A 20,683-nucleotide genomic window follows, 5' to 3' on the forward strand; every position below is an offset into this window, starting at 1 on the left:
CATCTGGCCAAGGTCAATCCTCCACATATACAAAAGCAAAACTTGGACTGACAGTATTTCTGCATGCCTCAGACAGAGTGAAGACATTGCTAGTTTAATATAAGATAAACTATTCTGCTAGATGCAGTAAAAACATAGCTGTAGCCATGTGGTAGTACGATAGATTAGGATCCTAACAAGGCAGAGGACAGAAGAATGAGATCAGTTTGCGGTTACACATCTTACCTTAGCTTATGGCATGTCTTTCATACTGCTTTCTGAAATGGGGTTAATTTGTCACTACAGCTTATCCTCCCCCTGTTCTCATCTAACCCTTCTGATACCAGCTTTACATGTTAATAAACTTGCCCTGTTCCTTATCTTTTCTTTTAGTGCTATGTCCATAATTTTAAGATGACTCCATCTGTACTGCTTATAGAGAAGGGTACCAATGCTGTCAGTGAATTAGGTCATTTTGACCAAGTAAATGATTTTTTCTCTATTACATTGTGGAGTAAGTTAAAATCTCTGTGCGGTCAAATCACAGGAAATGTTCCTTTCAGCTTTTCATGTAGTCTTTCTGAAGGGTCTCAAAATGCAGAACCATATCACATCAGGACAGTCAGCGGTAGACTAAATGTATCCCTTTGGGTTTACATTTAGTGTTCTTCTTCCCTGCCGTGCAAAACTCCGTTTAGAAGCACTTATCTGCCTGTGGAGGTTATAAGGGATATTTACTAGGGAAATAGTGGAGAAGTTTACATCTGAACATCATCTTAGAGATAGTAACATAACACTTGAGAATTTAAGGTGAGTCTTATTTGTGTCTTTAAATCCCTGCATCACTCCCGCTGCTGATTTTAGAACAAGAGAAGACAATCACTTCATTGGACCCTTTCCAGAAATTCTGTGCAACAGCAGAAGAGAATTCAGTATAAAATCCTTGAGACAAGCTAAAGGAGAAATGCCGCTATCCATTTCAGTAAGAAATAAAAAAGCGAAATCAGCCCAAGATGGATTAGAGATAACAAACCAACAATTACTAAAAATCATTTGCTAAAAGTTATAAATCCAGATATTTTTGATTAATTAAAAAGTGGTTATTTTTTTATAAAGCTAGGAAAAAGAAAGTGATTTATCTGAAAAATAAAAATTAAAACAAATGGGAGTCTCCATGAACTTTGTAATCCATGCTTCAGAAGTTAAAATAGATTTGTGATCCCAGGTACCACTGCGCATTTCAGCAAGAAAGGTTTGAAAAGGAAAGAAGAGCTTACCTATATCACCAATTTCTGGTACTGCATCAATCACGTCTTCACTTCAGAGCCATCAATAGATTAATGTTGTCTGGAGGACTATGGTGTCCTGTAATGACAAGTTATAAATTGTATGAAAAAGGAATCTATCACGTTCAAGCAATAATGGCATAGAATAGCCCAAACTGGAATTCAGAACACTATGTGAATCTACTATTTGTGCATGGATGTCTACAATCATATATTAATTTTGTATGTTGTATCTATATAACTAAGAAGTGGAGAAAAAATTTACATTGCAATATAGGTAAAATATTAAGTTTTAACCTTGACATTAAATTAGTGTTATTATTTTTGTTTACAGGATCCAAATGGAGAAGAATTATTCAATAACACATTATGGTATCCCTAGTTATCTAAAATATATTTGCACATATTTGTAGTCATAATTTTGAAGAGAAATATGTTGAATTTTTACCTAATTTGGATATAAATCAAATTTCTTCTCCTGCATTGGTAGTCCATAAAGATAGTTTCTCAGTCTAATATCAAGGGATACCAACCACAGATAAGAGAGGGTTGGATTAAAAGAATCCGAATTATCTAGTTTTACTACTGGGAAAAAATAACGTGCCTGGAGAGAAAAAGAAAAAGGAATAGACCTCTGTAATTGTTAAACTCATGTAGGGGACTCAAATTCTCCTCTCTTTAATTCATATCTGAGATTTCACCATTGGTCTTTGACATTTTTCTCCAACAGTGAGTTGATTATTCTGAGCTGAAACTCAGCAGTTCATTTGTCTGTCTGTTACACACATATGGAAATTCAATTATGGACTGAAAAAAAACCTTCCTGGATCAAAGTTTTGTTAGAATTGACATATTTCAATAGAGGTCTTTATTTTAGTGGTACTAGATTTTTTCTAGAGGAAAATTGTCAGAGAATTTACAACCAGCATTAAAAATGAATCCTCAACTTCTACTGATTCCAAACCACTAGGTACTAAACTTCAAGTCACTGTAATTAAGACTTGGTAAGAACTTTACATTCATGACAAATGTAAGCAAAACACTTCTTTGATTTTTTATAACAATCATGAGGATACAGACATCCTCCTCTGTGGCCCCTGCCTCATATTTTGCTGAATGATCAATTTACATTTTCAAATTTCCAATGTTTTCAAAATCTCATTGTCTACCTAGAGCCTCAGAGCAACTCTGCAGCCCAGAATTATAGAGTCACAACACATTTTATGTTGAAAGGGACCTCTGCAGATCATCAAGCCCAACTTCAGATCAGGTCCTGCCTTGAAACTCTTTCAAACCTAGTTTCTTTTACAGTACACCACTTTACAAATTTCATAAATTTTTCATTTACGTTGTGTACACTATTGAATCATAGAACACACATACTGTTTTACTAATTTTCAGGCATATTGTGTCATAAGATTATGAAAAAAATGAGAGCAGGTACTGAAGCACATATCAGAATATTAGAGACCAAGGAGCAGGATTATTTTAATTTTTATAAAATGAATCAATTTTACCTTGGGACTGATAAAACACTCCCTAGGTTCTATTAAAATTTCCCAAATAAGACCTCTTTTTCAAAATGGAGTATATTTTTCTCATATTTTCTCACTGATTGGCTTGCTGGTTTCCTGTGTAAGCCTGCCTCCAGGTTTTTACTATATAGAGATCGTAAGGCTGCAATGCCCTTGTATATCTTCAGCACCTTCATTATACATCTTCAATTAGAAAGGATAAACTTGGGCCTTATGTCTTTCTTATTTTATGTGCTAATAAAGCTGGATATGTTTCATGTAAGTAGTCTTTTCTTCCAGGTTCTTCTACCATTGTACAGTATTGGAATAGCCCAAACTATGCCAAGGAAGTGTGTTTTCATATATTATGAAATAGCCATTTTCTAAATATGTTTATTTTCATTACACAGGATACTAAGTCAGAATTCTATTTGGAAAAGGAAAAAAAGTGAAGTATCAGCTCCCAGAGAAAATATTGGAACACTTTGATTAGAAGATGAAAAGTAAATTTAGGCCACACCAGTGAATGGAACCTACATGTTGTATAATTTTCCACTGAGTAAAGAGGACACACACAAAAAACTCTTGAAACACTTACTATTCTAGAAATTATATTCGACTGGTGTTTCTTCCTCAGTGTTCTGACATTTTGGAAAGAAGTTTATTTTCCTCTTTCCATAATCACTGAAATAACTCCAAGTAAGCTACTGTGCATCATATCACTCACTTTAGTAATTTGCAGGCATTCAAAATGACTGAAAACAGTGCCACCCACAGAGAAGACTGGTGTTGAATTATGCAAAGGCAAGCCACGTATTTCAGTCTGAACAAGGAAAGTAAGAGACATGTTGGATATTAAAAAAACATATCAGGTTCAGAGGTCTGTAATTAATCTTGTCAGTACATGAAGTAGGCTAGCCTGTGTGCAATAACACAACATCTTGGAGCCTTTTCCTCTTCTATGAATGTACAACCAACCATAGACATCTGGGATTTGAATCCATTAATGTGATAGGACATAGTCTTGGTCAGGTTCTTGAAATTCTACTAAATTCTTAGAAGTATTAAATATTTATATAATTTTTTCATAAATATTGTACAAAACCCAGGCAAATAGAATGCATTTTGCTTAGCTAGTCTACAATATATACAGATAATACCGGTATTTCTAGACAAGAGTTACATCCTGTCGTCAGTGGAAGAAGAGAAATTTGCTCTGCAGTTATCTCAGTGTGTCTGATTGATGAATAGAAAAGTCAATATAGTACCCATAAATACACTTTTAAAACAACATTCTCCTTTTTTTATATAAGTGAAAAATCATAATCGAATACATTTACTTTTAGAACCTCTTAACACTCAAGATACATGTAGGGAAATTGACTGAAAATAAATAAAATAGATTGATTTCTTTTATTGACCTTGACAAATGTACAAATGCCATCCATGATGATTATGATGATCCTTATACAAAGTATAAAACTATAACCAAACACACACTTACAAAGGCCACTGTCATTAGCAGGGCTCTCACTACTTATTGTATGGAACCTTGATTGAGAAGTCCAACAGTAGGTATTTTTAAAGGAAGTTAGTATTAAAGAGACCTTAATTTCCCTTTGATGTATTACAAAAGAAATATGCTGACTGCAAATATAAGTTTCTAGTAGAAGTTCCTTAATGGGAACAAATAGATACCTCAAGAGAACAATTCATAATTAAAAGATTTTATTGACTTCAGTGGTCTACATCAGAAGGAAACTAAATCATAAGGTTAGTGAAGACACCTAATTTTTCATTACTGAATAGACATGGGAGAAATGCCACCTACTTATGCTTGGCATGCAAGTAGTTTTCTGGTGTTAGAAATTAGTTTCAGTAAAGAGTATTTAAAAAAAAAAAAAAGAAAGAAAGAAACTGTACACAAATTGAACTAAACTGACAAAAAAAATCATAAAAATGTTATTGTGCATAGCACTACAGTTTTGTAGGACAAAAAATAATTATGTCACTGTTACATTAACAAGTAGAGAATAACACCAATTTTTCTATAAAGTTACATTTAAAATTATGTAGATTGCACATAATGTGAGCCCCTGGTGGTCTAGTGGTAAAGGCGCCGCGCTATCACCGCGGAGACCCGGGTTCGATTCCCGGTCAGGGCCACTCCCGGGCAGGTGGGGCTCGTTAGCCCTTAAAGGCAACCCACCTACGTCCTAAGGACCTCGCTGCCACTGTCCAAGCTCGCTTGGCCCCGGCAGATGAACCTTAGGATTAAAGGGTGGGCTCAGTTCCGTGCACACTGTGTCTCACCTAAAAAATCCAATGCGCAGGCTGGAAGGTGGAAAGACCTTCTCTGGATCTTCGCTCGCGAAGACTGGCCATTACATATCAATATGGTTGTTTAATGTTTTGTTTTTTGTTTAGTTTTGTTTGCCTTTTTTTTTTTTTCTGAGACAGGAATAAAATACCAAATTACACTTTGCAATTCTTGGAATCATTGCCAAAGCTCTGACTTTCACAATACATCAACATACCCCGTGATGATGTTCTGGACATGACTGGAAGGTGAACTTCTTAGTGTTACGTCATTTTTCAACGTCTCAGCACTTATAGTGCTGATTGTCTTAAGGCGTTCAGCTCCCCATGTGAAAATATATATGGTACATTAGAGTTTTAACCCATGTATGCACCCAGTGAACCAGTATAAACATCTATTCAGAAATCCGAGAACTGCGTAGTATAGAAAAGTAATTTTATAGTTTTTTAATTAGTCACCAAGGCAGTAGAATCAGATTTTCCCAGTACACTAAAATTTCAAGGAAAGTTAGATTTGTTACTGATCCTCCTAATAACTTTCACTTCTGAGTACCTAATAAGTCATCTGAGCCAAAATTAGTCTGTTTACAGAAGTCTCCTACAATCTCCCTCCTTCAGGATTTCCAATCATATAGAACAGATTTCTATTTAAGTTTCTCCTCCACTTCCAAAAAGACTTGAGTTTGAATAAGATCAGAAACATAAGTTCTCAGGTGCCATTTTCCCTGCTTTAATAGAGTTAATAAAGGGAAAAATGAAAAGATAAGGTAATTATTGCTTTTCATAACTTTTAGAGTTGGATTTGAAAGTGGGATTTACTACCTGTTCCAATTATTAGAGTGAGTCTCAGTTGCAAGAAGAAGTCAGTGTTTCTTGCATGTAAAAAATATTTGGATTACCTTCATAATTTTTGGAAACAATGATAAACTTCATAAACAATGACACATTTCTATTTAAGATTAAAACTGAACCTTGACTTGATTCTTCTGTTTGCTCCCAATGACTTCAGTGGGAGTACAGTTTCAGTTTCTATGACACAATGGTCTGGACAGTAAACCTTGCTCAGTAAAAGACAAGAAAAGCTAAGGACATCAGCAAAAAAAAAAAAAAAAATCTGTTTTTAAAATCAAAAAATTACTCTTGCATGAACTGGATCAGTGCATTTTGGACTGGGAAAAGAGTACGAAAAGAGGGAGATGGGACAGTTGAGAAACAACCCAGATCCTATATTTGAAGAACAGAGGATGCAGTCAAGTTTTTGTTAAGCAAATTCATCATTTTGCAAATAACTCCTGCACATAGTAGCTCTCTCAAGCTCAAAAGGAAAACTTGGATATATAAAGTTATCCAAGTATCGAGATGATGTCAAAGACCCCACGTTGGTTTGAGCTCTAAGCCACCCAAATATCATATCAAAAACTCTATAAGCCTTGAAACTACCTTTTTTTTTTTATTTATTTTGTGAGAAAGGAAAGATTTTAATGGCCCAATTTCTTGCTTCCACAAACATGTTTAACAGCTTCTGAGTTTTTGAACCCAGAATAATATACTTAATGACCTAAGACAGCAATTTAAAAAACAGTTTTAAACTTTAGTCTGCTCTGTAATGTTTCTTAGTAATTTAGCTGAAGCCTTTTTAGCTCATTAATTATTAAATGAATGTCTTTTCCTTACAACTTGTAATCTTAGTGACCCAGTCTATGAGGAATCTAAAAAATGCAGCTACCTTGCACACAGAAAGAAACAGAAGTTATGAAGGCCAGAGCTGACTAACCATTTTAAGTGCAAGAATTTCCAAGTGAGATTGTTTGGTCACCTCTGGTGATCAAGGAACTCCAATACCATGGATGGGGTCAGTCTTGATTTAAGGAGATGCAGTTCTCTAAGCAGTGCATGAAGTAGACCCTTAGCAGAAGCAACAGTAAAATTTAAATATGTGTTTAGCATAATTATTCAAAGCTAAATCGTTAAACAAAACAATTTAATTTCTGGGAATGAAAACAGTTCTTTGTCTTATTTTCACTACAGTGCAGGCATATTGCAGAGAGGTGAATATCAAAATCATCGTATGAAAAATTAGTCTTCAGATAGAGTAATTGTAAAATGGATAGAGGTATATTTTAGTAGAATTGTAGTGTTTTTTGTAGAGTGAATCTGTTTCTCTGCTTTTGAGCACTTTCATTGAAGTTTGGTAAGCTGCTGAAACAAAATCATACAACCAGCTCTTTAGATTACAATATTTTCATTTACATTATAAGTTTTTTTCTATGAAGCAAGTATCTGGTGAAACAAGAAAATCTCTACAGAAAACATTTTTCATAGTTTTGCCATTTACTCATGTGAATGACTGGCTGGTTTAGACATAGATTTACTGAGAAAAAAGCGTAAAAGAGAATCTGGAGCTAAGAGAATGTGATTTCTTCATCAACTTCCGAAGTCCTCATGTAACTATACTAGTTTAGAGATACATAAAATTTGAAGTCATATACCTCTGTAAGACTTGTACATTCATCTGAGTTTTACATGGGCTCAGTTCCGCGCACACTGTGTCTCACCTAAAAAATCCAATGCGCAGGCTGGAAGATGTAAAGACCTTCCCCGGATCTTCGCTCGCGAAGACTGGTCATTATTACATACTAAATCTATATCTTTTTTCCCCTAAAAAATGCTTTTGTTAAAATTAAGGAAGATTGGAAATATGACATATTAAATGTCGGGGGTGGGCCAGAAGAGGCCTACAGAGAGTGGAGAGAGATGCAAAAGAGCTACAAGGAAGGCTCAGAAGAAGAGATCTCTATCGAATTCTCTTAGCAACTGCAGCTGTGCAGAACTGCTTGGAACCCAGCTACAAGGCCGCAGCCTTGCAGCCTCTGCAAATTCCCCTGTCTCTGCCCCCAGGTCACTCCTTCCATTCCTCCCTAAGCTCTCCCTTCCCTCTGCGTGACCAGACATATTCCATGCAGCCTATCCCTCCAAGTTCACTCATCACTGACTCTCAGGATTTGATGTTCCCTAGCAAGAAACCCACCTCTGTTCCTGAACCTTCTGTATCCCCCTGTATATAAACTGTCATCTTGTTTTAATAAACACCATTTTGTGGGTCACAACTCGTGTGTCCTGTCTCCCATACAAGATGTGCCACTGGGTCTGTCATGGGATGAAACCCCACCTGCGATAATTAAAAAAGAAATTAAGTACTATGCCTCGATATCCTGTCCCAGCAACTGATCATCCTATTTCTAACTCCTCATTTCACAAAATGGACTATGTAATGACAAAAAAAAAAAAAAACAACAACTCCTTAATAATCAAAATATATGAATTTTCTAATCAGTGCTTAAATATTATATTTCTTTCATCTAAAGAAACTTAGGAATTCCCAGGTCACTGTATATAGCTTTACCTAAGGGGAATGAACTAACATTTATACTTTCATATTACCCTAAACACCCTTTGAAATCGCAACTCCGTTCTGCCAGGCACTGAACAAATCCACAGGTGGAGATACTTCCTGACCCAGAAACCACATGCTCTAAATAGGAGAAATAAGGTCAGAAACACATAATAATATGATTTTTACCATATAGTAACTCAGCTGTGGAACTGGAACAAGATGCATTTGGATCAGATCATATCAGAGGACGTATGCCTTCCCAAGACTTGTAATAAAGGACATACACTAGAAAATAGTCTAAACTAGTACAGATATACACCAGTACTTCTTTACACACAGTCATCCAACCTCCTGTGTACCACAGATTTGCTGAGCCACAAGTGGGGCCTTTTTGTTTAATATTATTTTATTATATTTGTTTATTCAATAAATTAGTTCAAAATAATTTTTTTAATACTATGTAACCTTTAGAAACGCAAATTACTGATACCAAGATGAGAAAGCCAACACTGTTGTAGATATGAGTGCTATATTATTCTGGGATATAAGTGCCTCAGTGTGGAAAAGGACTGACTGCTGGGATCTCATGATTTTTCCTTTCCTTCAAGTGTCTGAATTCCTCATCACTATGTTATGCAAAGTACCTCCTTGGTAGTACTTGATATGATTATATAGTCAAGGATCACACTGGTATTGAACCTTTTAAAGGTTATATTTATTTAAAGAATATCTGGATTACTTCCCAACCTATACATCTGCCCATCTAATTTGGATTTCAGCAAGTAAGGTTTTGCTGGGATGTTACAGGGATGATTAAACACCTTAATACAAATATTACACCACTTTCACTTTCTGTCAAAACACCATGGACCATGCTTTAAAGAAAATCCGGCAGATGGCTGGATGGTCAACTAAGGTGAAACAAAACACTTCTAGATATTTGCAGTTTACCATGTGCAAGTGTTTATCCATCTGCAGAACTAGTCTCCTACCAGTGTTTTGAGTGATATGACTGGGTAAGCATTGCTAACTAAGTACTCTGTAATAACAACAATAATACTGCCCCCAAAAAGAAGTTGTATACAAGGTATGTACACTGATGGCTTTTGCTGACAAAAAATATGCAAATTAAGGTTCATAAGAAAGCAATCTTAAGTTGTCAAAATATTTATTCATGGCAGGCATTATCTACACAATTCAGAAACATATACAGCACTGCCATATCACAAACTGCTGACAAGATGTAGAAAAGGCAATAACACTATAATGTCTATGCACTTTATTCGTTACTCTGCCGAGGTAGAAGTACATGCATACATTTTCAAAACTAGTTATATAGCTGATTGTCAGCAATTCATTGCCTAGCATTTCTGCTGCAGATCCTCCACTCAATTAACCCCAGAACCATCAACAGTTGGAGACAAATGTGAACAAAAAACAATTCTTGCAACAAGGTAATGGAAGCAGACATCACTTAGTAATACATGTGTCCACAGGAGGACTGACGCCTTGCTAGAAAGATCAAGTGGCCTGAAATCTTAAATGAACTTGTGACATCGGATCGTTCTCTGTTTCTCCAACCTGTCTAGGCCCTTCTGAAGGGCTGCACAGCCCTCTAGGTTATCGTCCACTCCTCCCAGCTTTGTGCCATCAGTGAATTTCCTGAGGAGACACTATTTCTTTAAAATAAGGAAGATTACAGACCAAAAAGTCTGCGAGAGTTGTATGGGTAAAAGCTGAATTCTTCCAGAGCAGTCTGCATAACAGATGTTGACGTTTCTCCAGTGGCATCAAATCAAACACCGTACATACAGGTTCATTTAGGTCTGCATTCCCATATTCTTTGCTTGATACACACTCCCTGTGCAAACACTGTTCAGCTGCCAAAAGCAGGCATAACATGTTCAAATGGAATCTTGAGAAACATAGGAATAAATAAAAATCTTTGTCCAGGCATATAGAAGCCTAATTATTATTATTATTAACCCTTCCCACTCTTGCAGAGAGACTTAGCTATAAATCTTTAACAACAGTTTTGTTTCTAAATACTATTATATATTATTCATACTAGATTCTAAGTCCCTAGTCAGGGTTTTATGTCTTAAAACTATGTTTATAAATTTTCCTCAACTATCTGTGGTAGAAGAGTAAAGCCTTGATTGCATTGCTAAGTTTATTGCAGGGTAGAGGGTTCTGAGGCACAGAAAGGATACAACCTCTTTATTTTTTTCCTTCCAGTGTTTTACCTTTCCTGCTAAACGGTGAGAGCAGTATTACACAGCTACAACTGAGCTAGAGCTCCTCGGTCAGAGGGAAGGCCCTACATTTTCAGTCTGTACATCTCTGTTAGCTGATGTTTATCTTGCTACGTTTTATGCTGCACAGATCAAAACACAACAAATAGGTCTGGAATAGAATTACCAGGTTTTCAACTCCACTGAAGAAATCTTTTGTTTCCAGTAATTTCCATATTTGTCAACTCTACCCCACCATAATAGACTCCTCTAAATAAAATGAGAATTACCCAGTATTGATCTGTTGCCTGCCAAACTCTAGCCCAGGTGAGACTGGGATAAAAGAGTTGTAATTCACTGAAATGGAGGTCTTAAAATGAAATTGCAATAATACTAGCTTGTTGCAGTAATATTATATTTACATTAGAAACAGAGCAACAGTTTGAAAAATTAGTATTAAAATTGGAGTCTGGTGCAGCATAGGAACACAGTGGTCAAGGGCTGAAAAGTTTTGTGCTTACAGTTTTATGCATTTGAGATGCTGGGACAAACTATCTACTTTTGCAACTTAAATAAATTAATATTTAAGTGAGATTCTTCAATACAACTACCTCATACATAATGAAAACAACAGCACCTCAATGAGCATCTCATTTTTACTTTATTATCTTTCTCTCCAATTGGAAAAAAAGGAGTTTAATTTGCATTGGGGATGGTTTCCTTTGCTTTGGCTGGAGCTAAACCTTATGGGTTCTAGGATGGTTCCTATGTCTAGTCTGAAATCATGATTTTATACATATAGAATGTTTAGTTCACTATCTACAAAAAATGAACAAAATGTGCTTGTGCTCTGAGTTTTGTTTTCCTCTAGGAATGTGTGGTATCTGAGAGAATGAAATATAAAGAGCTAAAATTTGAATAAAGTCAAGGGGGTTGGCAGTGAACAGTGAGAAATAGAACTGCATTCATAGAACATGGTATGTCCACCCATAGAGGGTCTGAGGCAGGTTAGGCTCAGTTCTATCTGAGCCTAAACAGAGAATTTTCCATAAGAGAAATTTCACCTATCTCCTCTGTGGCAGTTTCCAAAATAAGCTATTCCACAAGTGAGGTTTGGGGATCCAAGGAAGAAAGTATTATTGTACCTTATAAGCTTCTTTCTACTACCAGTCACAGTCATGTTATGTTGAAATATGAGTTTGGAAAAAAGAGACAAACAAACAAATAAAACCCTCAATCTTTTCTTTCCTCAATTATTTAGGGTTATAGAAAAAAATAAAATCAAAATCAATTGCTAATATTTATGACCAATTAAGAAGAGAGAAGACTCAGAAAGTTAGGAAAATACAATAGGAAACAACATCAAGGGAAAAAGAGGAAGAACAGTTGAAAAGGTTTTGGGCCAAAAGGAAATTTAGCAGAAGGAACAGTAGTCTGACTCCTTCACCAGTACAGGAGGACCCTCTGGACAGTGAACTGAGGACAACAAGGTATCAACTAATAAGGAAGTGCATGTAAGGAGCAGGAGTTTAGTTAAATTTTGGAAAATAGAAAAATTATCGTAAACAACTCTACAGATTTTGCTTGAGGTGCTTTAAAGTGGACAGTGTTCACATGATGGGAAGCATAGAGACACATAAGAGAACCAGGTAGGAAGAGATGCAGAATTTGTTCATATGTCTAAAGACACTCTGGGAACCAACAGAAAGGATAACAACAAACCCAATTTGTATTACAGAAAAGCCAATCACAGCTGAATGTTAATAGGGAAAGGCTGTCTGGTGACGTTACGATGAATATGGGTATATGGCTTTGCCCATTTGGGGCTGTGTTGGATAAATTTATATACCCAAACCAAACAAAAGCTAAAAGGGTAGAAGCTTTGTACTGGTCCAACAGAATGCATACGACCAGATTGTTAATATAGTTTCTGAAGATTCAGCCCAAGACAAATACCAGTCTTCCAAACAGTGTCTGAGGATGCTCTGAGGTTGACCTGAGCCAGGAACATTTGGAGATGTCCAAAAAAGACAATAAAGTCCCACCACCCCAAAGTATTGTTCCTCCAGGAGCTGGCCCTGGATGCATAGTCATCCAACAGGTGGTCATGAATCCTCACTCTCCCTGCATACCTCATCCCTAGACACACCCATACACACACACTCACAAACACATACACAAATGTGACTTCATTGATGGGTGTCACACCCAGACAATACTCTCTCTCTAATGGAGCACAATTTGTTGTTATGTTAAGGTGAAAAGGATATCTGTTGTGCATACACCAAAACTAGAAAGAGATTCCAAGTGATAAACATCATCTAAGGGGGGCAAAAAAGGTAGATAATACAAATGTAAGCATCTAAATTAGTTTCAGACTCAGAGAGCTGCTATTAAGATTCTTAAAGAAAGTAAAGTATTTAAGATAATGAGAAACATATTACAAATGTTCTTCGTTTCATTTGTTTACTGCTTTCACAAAGTACTTCAAGGAACTCATTAATGGAAACTAATTGGAACAGGTTCTGTGTTCATGTCCAGTTTCTTTTATAATTGCTGAAGTCACTGATTTGCCATGAAACAGCTCCTATTTAATCTGTCTGATTAAAAAGGGTACTTTCTCTTGCTGTATTCATTTGAGTGGAAATGAATTGTACGCTGTCATGCACAAGGCTGTTCCCCTCATTTGATAAACCAAAGGATTAGACAAATTTAGTCAAGGAGTCTTGAGGACTCTTCCCTCCCTCTACTCAGTTCCTATCATGAGGTGAAACACTGTACTGATTATGAGACCTCTTTTTAATTTTTTGATTACATGAATTAATTGAACTGTCAGACTGGACTGAATTAATCTTCAGTAAATTATTTTAATTATGTTCCTTACTTGAAAGGAGCATGAAAATTCCTTTGTTCTAAAGAAAAGTTCAATACAGAATGCAAGAAAGAATTTCATTCATGGATATTCCTTCTTTCAGGATGAAAATTAAGTGTGTGGGGCTGGAAAGCCTTGGTGTGATACTGTCTGACAAATGATTTAAATATTAACAACTGTGTGAAGTGGGATAAAACTACTGGATTTATTTGGCAGTGCACTGTGCCATTGGTATTGGCTGCAAAACTGGAAGGGTCACGCTGGAAAAGGTTGTGAGGTTATCATCAGGGCAATTCAGAAAATCTACACAGTGGCCAAGCAAACTCAGGCTTCAGGTGTGCTGTTCATCCACAAAGGCCATGCATTGCAATCACTTAGGGAAATAAAAACCTTTCACATAAAGCTCTGCATCAGGACACACCAGAGGCATGATAATGTACCGTCTTTTAGTACCTGTGTACTTTTGGGATGCTCTTGGGACTCTGAAGTCCTCTGCATCCAACTGGTCTTTGTATCCTCACAACTCTGCCCTGTACCATCCTCAGAACTTCTGCACTGTGCTTCCACCTTGGAAACACAAGCCACTACGGCTGAGGCTGCGCAGCAGCTTTCAACATGACCCAAAATCTGGGACAGGAACCTACAAAAATTCAAAATGACTATGAAAGCATGAAGGGGTAAATGCCTGTCATTGCATCACAGCTTGTGGACAAATGACCTCTGAAATATGGAATAAGTGATTAGGCAGTGGTAAGAGAAAAAGGAAGGCAGGTAGGCAGGCAGGCAGGCAGGCAGGTAGGAAGGAAGGAAAAATTCATGTGTTTTTTTACTCCTGAAGAACAAACGAAAAGGTCCAGGTGGAACAGAAAATCTGTAAGAGTTTCAACCAAATTTAGGCACCACAAGAAGAAATAACCTATTTATTTTTTTGCTTGTTTGTTTGCTTTTCTCCACTAAAGACCCCCCAAAAGGTCTCCTTGCTGGTAAATCAATAGGTGTGTTTTTCTAGGAAACACACATATACTACAATTTCTGAAATGGAAATTCTGGTTTCCCTTCCCAGAAAAGAAGTAATGACTTCTGTACCTAAAAATGACAGCAGTTGCAGGTCCAAAAAGCACTGGCACTTGTAAAAGCATCTAGGAGTCCACACAAAGGAAGAATAATATACTTTTTAGAGATGAGTTGCCTGTTGCAGTAATGGGTGACCTACCAGTTAACATGCCAAGTATGAATTACAAAGAAGTTAATGTTATTTTTGGCAGAATGCCTTAGTGTCAGTGTGATTTGATAAATTACTTGCTCCCCTTAAAGTAAAAGGCTTTATCTTAACTTTAAAGACTCAGTTTACTCCAGTGTGGCAAATGTACTTAGAATATCACCTCTCCTCTTTCAAGCAGCTTATCAGTATCCCAGGCACTGACTCCTGGAGACAAGAAGTCTGCAATATTAAGGCTGACTCAGTTCTGAACAGGACTAAAATTTAAGCTTTCCAGGAACTGTGGGTGGTTGTGTTTCCTTGAAGATGGAGTGACAACTAGACCACCAAGATGAGCTCCTATGACACCAGTTCAAACAGCTGCCGCTCTTTACAGCAAAAAGGGTCTGGAAGCAAAGACACAGATATAGTAAAGCAACTCCATTCTTTTCCAAACACTTGTGACTTTTTTCCTCCATTTGCAGAAAATATGGTCAAAAAGCTCAGACACTTAGTGTTTCATTCTGCATTAGTTTCAGAATAGCTTCGTTGCATGCACAAATCCTGACAACTGGGGTGTGATTTGTTAGATGCATTTGGTTACTGTTATACAGCCTTCATTCCCTTAGGAAGCCATCTCAAGCGTGACTATGCTCCTCTTTGCAAAGTTTATTGTGTAAATGCATTTTCCATGACTTTAGACATCCACAATTTACTTGTGAGGTAAGCTTATAACAAGTAGAGCTTATGTCTTATACTTGCCAAAAAAATGGCTTTTCGCCTTGCCTTAAAAGTATGGACAGAAGCCAAACCATAACCAGTTTTCCTGTTCAACATTTGACTGAAGTCTGCAATGCATCATCTGCTACTGAAATTCTTTCTGAGAGAGCCATTAAAGATTTTCTGCCCCTGTCCTTATTTCTACCTGTCCTGCTAAATTCTCCCACAAACAAATTTTCTTCTATTTGTGCTCTTCAGATCCCTAAGGAAATAGGGAGCAGAACCCCAGCAGCATGTCAGGCCATGCATGAAGGTCATGTAGTATTTCCAGCTTCATGTTTGTAGGTACCTTAGGGCAGCTGCAGCTCCTGCTCAGGTGAAATGGAATAGCTATAGCTTTAAGGTAGTTTGGATATTTCTATTACAAATCAGGCTTAAACCCACAGAAAGAAACCATCCCTCGATGCAATCACAAGCCAAACTTTGTCTCATTACCAACAGGCTCTGATGTTGTGTAACTTAAAAACACTGATGCTCTCTAATTCTTTAGCTGCAGGAGGAACATCTAACAGGGCCCTCCCTGCACTCTCTTGAGGGCAATAAAACTGAGTGAGTTTTCAGTAATAAGCCAGTGGGCTACAGTTTGTGTTGCACTGAATCTCTCTTGCACATTTTATTTGTTCTTAGGGCAAATTTGACTCTTAGACCTTATGTAATTCCACCAAAATCAATTGGACTGTCTGATGAGCAATTCAGAGCTGAATTTAAGCCTCTGAGACACAACTGATCCCTAACTAATTAACCTAAAAACATTGTGCATTGACAATTTGCCAAGGTATAGTCTGTACTGAAGATCCAAATACATCAACATTTATGAAGTTTTCTCTTTTTTGCTTAAAACTGTATTCTCAGCTAAAAGCTTTTTCTTAAAATCAGTGCTGAAGTGAACCAACATATACTGCTGAAAAGCAAACATTTGAAACATATGATGACAGAAGGTCAACTGCCAAAGCAGTTAATAAACAGAATCATTGCAGCTTTATTTTCCTTGACACAGTTCATAATGTTTAATAGTGGCAAATATGAGAGGGTTGCTATTCTGAAAACAGTGCATCATTTACCAGGAGAGGTTCTGTGTTCACAATACCACAATACCCTGCAGCTTGAACAGCTTCCCTCCACTTTATACACTACGTGTGATGTCAAGTAGTATGAAATATTCCTTTGGTCACTTGATGTCACCTGTCCTGGTTATGTATTCTCCCAGCTTCCTTGCCAGCATGGCAGTATGAAGACCACAGAAGGTCTTGGCTTGTAAGTACTGCTCAGAAATAGCAAAAACATATCCATATTTTCAGCCCTGTGTTCAGCACAAATTCAAAACCCAGGCCCAGACCAGCTGTTGTGAAGAAAATTACCCCAAAAACCAGCACACTGTCTTATCTTTGCACATGCACAGTATTTAACAATAAGATGGTGAAAAGTAATATCCACTCTCAGACTTCTCTGTTGACACTGACGGCACTATTCATAAGACCAATGAAACCTCATCAGAAACCTCAATGATTTGGGGAAGGATCACTGAGAGCAACAGTCAAAGGAAATGCTGCTGTAGGAAGCATTTTAAAGGCAAAACTTGATTTTGAAAAGGGATCTCTTTTGTCACCCTTATGGACTAGAATAAATGTATATGTGTGTTTAAAAGGCAGAGGAGAAAGAGAAACAGCACTTTCAAAATGATGAAGGCAGACATAGTACTGTACACCGTATGAGACAACTGGTACTTCCTTAGTAAAACTATTTTCAGTGACTGCTCTTTGGAAATGATGTGGAAAAAATAGTTATAGAACACTAATTTTCTTGCAATATCTATAATTCTTCTTCATATGAAGCCCTCACTTCTTTTTAATTGCTACATATTTGTTCTTCAACAAAAATCCACTTCTGAGTACTACTCACTTCAACTCTGAGTGATTTCCATCACTTATTTTTCTCAGTTTTAACTCTGTTGCTCAAAAAAAATACTATATTTTAATTGAATGATATGAGGTTACCATTTGCAGCTGTTAAGTATTCTGTAAGTGATCAGTACGCAAGTCAAACACCCATAACGTATATTCTTGGTATATTTATTTTCTCAAGTTGTCTCTTTGGATATAAACAATGCAAGATGATTCCTCTCTTCCTATTCAGCAACTTTAAATAAAATTCTATCATCTGGAAATTCAAAACTTGTAAATACTTGAGAAATCTATTAAATACACATTTTTTTCCTTTAATCTATTTTTTTTAATTTTCTTCATAAATTACAATTTATTGAAAATTTTCCCAGTTCTCAGCTGTGGTTTTTCATTTATTCAATTGGCAAATGAGCAGAAAAAGCCATTCTGAATTAAACTCTGACTTGATAAGTACCCTATGTCATACCTCATGTCAAATCAATCTAAAAAAAAAATTTTCTGTAAGAAAAGATGTGGACAAAGAGAATAGAGGAAATGTGAATACCTATTCTATTAATTCTATAGATATTCTAGGTTCCCTCATAATGTTATGGTTGAAAGCTTGTTCAGCTGTTCTTGTGTAGGCTTTACAATAGGAAGCTTATGCCAGAACAGACAGAAAAAGGATTTTTTTTTTTTATTTTTTTTTTTAATTTTTTTTTAATATGATTGTTAAAACAGATAACTTCTTTGGTAAGGCCTGAAGCTTGAAAATTTCAGACCTCAATTTGCACAACTGAAACAGTTTTGAATTTTGATACTGAAAATATTAGATTAAAATTATTTCATCTCTATCATTGCACTGATAAACAATAAATTTTCTTTGTATGATTCATCTACATCTATCTTACATGCCTAACCTTGAAGTGATCTGCCTGTATAACAGTTTATTAATGATATCTTTACCCCCATTTTTGTGATGTAATAATCTTATTAATACCAAATGTAACCATTTTTAATATTTATACAAATTCCACTGTGATTTAACATGCTTTGCCCCCAGATTTCAAAAGGGTGAGCTGAGAAAAGAAAAAGAAAACAAACAGTATAAGGAGGAGAAGATTGTTAATACAGATGTACAAGAGTATTAAATTCAAATAAAATATTTACAGGGGATAAGCAATGTTTTTGGTACACTATCCAATTTACATTACAAGTAGGAGAAACTAATCTTCCACACATTGTAGCTTATAATAGTGAAACATGCACAAAACAATGGAAGGGAATAGAGTCTTCATCAGGAAACTATTTAAAAATAAATGGGTGAATATAAATTATCTATTTGTATCGAAGTTCCTGTAGATGTAAAATGAAGGCCAAAAAGCAAGATGATGTTGAACAATATTACTTTCAAGAACTGATTTATGTTGGGTTTTTGTACTAGAGTTATCCCCAGCTTATGAGTTCTGCATAACAGTAGCAATATCAACCTAGCAGCAATGAAGATTTCTGCTTACTTAAATGACTACTTACTTAATTTTCTTTTAACAGTGTTGCTGATACCAATTAAACACAAGTGCACATTAACTGCTATAGAGATGCTATTAGGTTTTCTTTTCCAGTTGGTAGTCCAAGAAAAATAGCCAGGCTGCTCTTGTAAAGATTACTGTGTGAGTACATGATTTTTCAGGTTGCTGACAATTTGGAGCAAGTGAGAATAAAATTATTTCAGTTGGCATAAACATATGCTAAACTGATATATGTATTTTACCACACACCAAATTTAAAAATAAAGCATCTTCAAAACTCAAAACATTTCTGTATGAACACAACTTTTTTTTTGACCTCTGAAAAGTTCTCAATTTAGGAAAAAAAAAACCAACATAACACACACACACACAAAGAAAAAAAGCCAAAAAAACCCCCAAACCAAAAAAACTCTGAAAAAAATTGCATTCTAGAACTAAACCAAAAAATAGAGAAGCCTACTTCTATCCAGTTTTTCTAGTTCCCTTGAGTTTGCACCAATAAAATAACAGAATCAAAGAATGGTTTGGGTTGTAAGGCACCCTTACAGAATATCTAGTCAAATCCATCTTGCTATGGACAGAGGTATCTTCCATAAACCACATACTATCATTATAAAATAAACAGAAAATTCAAAATATTTTAGAAACCAGTAAAGGCTTATGTTTCAATGAAATTTCACAGTACAATGTGTTACCAGCTCTAGCCACAAAAATACATATACACTGAGTGATCACACCTAATATGCACATATTTATACATGGACATATATGGACATATATTTTACATCTAATTATACATATATATTTAGCACATGCATTTATACTGTGCATTTCTGTATAAATGTTATACAACTTATGTTCCTACATCTGAAAAATGCTCCTTTTATTTTTTTTTTTTTTTTTTTGCTTGAATGAAGAGAGCAATCAGCCTGGATTTCACTGGTGCACGTACAAGGGTCCAGAACCCCATACTTCAGAACATTTTATTTTCCAAATTAATTATCTCTACTCCAAACACAGATACAGCCCTCAGGAGAAGGACTTGGGGATCTTTACTGATGAGAATCTAGACCTGACCTATCAATTTGAATTTGCAATCCAGAAAGCCAACAGTGTGCTGGGCTGCGTCACCAGCAGCATGGCCAGTGTGTTGAGGGTGTGATTCCACCCCTCTACTCTGGCCTCATGAGGCTCCATCTGGAGTATTATGTCCAGATCTGGGGCCACCGACACAAGAACGTGGACCTGCTGGAGTGAGTCCAGGCGACACCAAGAAGATCCTTAGAGGGCTGAAAGCACCTCTGCTTTGGAAACAGGCTGAGAGAGTTAAGGATGTTCAACCTGGAGAAGATGGAACTCCAGGAAGATCTTATAGCCCCTTCCAGTACCTAAAGGAGCTACAAGAGACACAGAGAGGGACTTTTGAAAAGAATGATGGGACAAGGGTGAGTGACTTTAAGTTGAAAGAGAGTAGCTTTAAATTAGATATTAGGAGGAAATTCTTTACTGTGAGAGGGTGAGGCACTGAGACAGGTTGTCTAGAAAACTTGTGGATGTCCTATCCATATAGGGTTCAAGGCCAGGCTGGATGGGACTGAGCAATCAGATCTAGCAGGAGGTGTCTCTGCACAGAGCAGGGAAGTTGAAACTAGAGAGTCTACCCAAACCATTCCATGATACAATGATTCCATTATTTTA

General features: G+C 36.3%; 1 protein-coding gene across 1 annotated transcript in view; it reads right to left on the minus strand.

Moving 5' to 3' along the window:
• Window positions 1-20,683, minus strand: part of TENM4 (teneurin transmembrane protein 4) — a 1,544,468-nt gene that overhangs the window by 1,191,317 nt on the left and 332,468 nt on the right. The window contains exon 3 of the mRNA XM_050333746.1: window positions 1,257-1,344. The gene's annotated coding sequence lies outside the window, so the exon portion shown is untranslated. The remainder of the gene's footprint in view (window positions 1-1,256; window positions 1,345-20,683) is intronic.

This window comes from Myiozetetes cayanensis, unplaced genomic scaffold (assembly GCF_022539395.1).
Source record: "Myiozetetes cayanensis isolate MyiCay16 unplaced genomic scaffold, myiCay2020 scf5-8, whole genome shotgun sequence".
NCBI classification, from domain to species: Eukaryota; Metazoa; Chordata; class Aves; order Passeriformes; family Tyrannidae; genus Myiozetetes; species Myiozetetes cayanensis.